The sequence below is a fragment of the Trichechus manatus genome, unplaced genomic scaffold, assembly GCF_000243295.1.
Source record: "Trichechus manatus latirostris isolate Lorelei unplaced genomic scaffold, TriManLat1.0 scaffold00037, whole genome shotgun sequence".
NCBI lineage: Eukaryota > Metazoa > Chordata > Mammalia > Sirenia > Trichechidae > Trichechus > Trichechus manatus.
Window position 1 is genome coordinate 1,737,115 of NW_004443973.1, and position 1,268 is coordinate 1,738,382.

At 37.1% G+C, this 1,268-nt stretch overlaps 1 protein-coding gene across 4 annotated transcripts in view; it reads left to right on the top strand.

The window, feature by feature from the left end:
- PDE1A (phosphodiesterase 1A) overlaps positions 1-1,268 on the top strand; it is a 371,161-nt gene that overhangs the window by 115,511 nt on the left and 254,382 nt on the right. The gene's annotated exons all lie outside the window — the stretch shown is intronic.

Here is a 1,268-nt window from a genome sequence, read left to right on the forward strand (position 1 = left end):
CACTCTTCCCAGTGATGCTGTTGCCATCACTCAACATAGCTGGGTCACTATGCACTATCACTAAATTGTACAATTCAGTCTGTTGCCATTTGGGTAATACTGACTCTAATAGACCCTTTTGCTGGTGCTTGCTTGTTTTGGTAAAAACAATGGTCCCCTCTCATTTTTCCTTTGAGCAATGACAGAATCAATATACCTAACTACCTACTGTAGTTCTATAGCTCATAAACATTCCTCTTCTATTTTTAAATATACAACTGACATGAATCCTGGGGGAAAGAGCAGTTATCATTACTCATATACCTATTCTATATACGTAACAAATGAGACCACTATGGTTTGGAGACTGTAAGTACATAGTCACAGGTTATGTGGTGGGTAGTGAAGCCAGACCTCTCAGTTCCCAGTCCAGAGCTCTTTCCACTTTATCATAAAAGTTTGTGTTGGAAATACTGTCCTTAACTAAAAAGGCACTGAATTGAGAAGTTGCTAAAATTTAACTAGGTATTTGGAAGGCTTTATTATTGCTGTTACTGTATTTTATTTTGAAATCAAGACTGTATTACCATATATGCTTTTTCAAATTTGCTATTGAACAAATAATCAAGTTAAGAAGTACTGTTATTATAGTAATAATTCTAAAAGTAGTAAGTAAGCAACTCTAAAAGAACAATTTTATGGTACATATTTAGCAAGTATTTTCCATCACCTATGTGTTTCTAAAATTTCAGGAGTGAGGGAGGGCTTGACCCACAGAAAAAACAGCAGTCACAGAGTTATGCCCAAATCTAGGTCTTGACAGTAGCCCTCTTTTATTTCTATTTATAAGTATTGTGGGACCAACTAATCAACTAATTTTTGCTTAACTTCTGTGAGTTCCTACCCACTAACCTTAAACTTCATATATTATCGTTGTTATTAGGTGCTGTCAAGTAGGCCTCTGACTGGTGGAGATGCCATGTACAACAGAATAAAACACTGCCTGGTCCCGCACCATCCCCTGCCTGATTGGTTGCATATCGAACTGTTGTGATCCACAGGGTTTTCATTGATTGATTTTTAGAAGTAGATCCCCAGGCCTTTCTTCCTAAAACTTTATATAATGCCCCTTTCCTATATGGTGAACTCAGATTCAAACTTCCCCACTGCTTACTACTGATGAGGTTTAGTTTATATCAAAAATAGAGCTAGAAGCAGTTGTGTGGTAAACTAAAACCATTGCCATTGAGTCGATTCTGACTCATAGCGACCCTATAAGACAGAGTAGA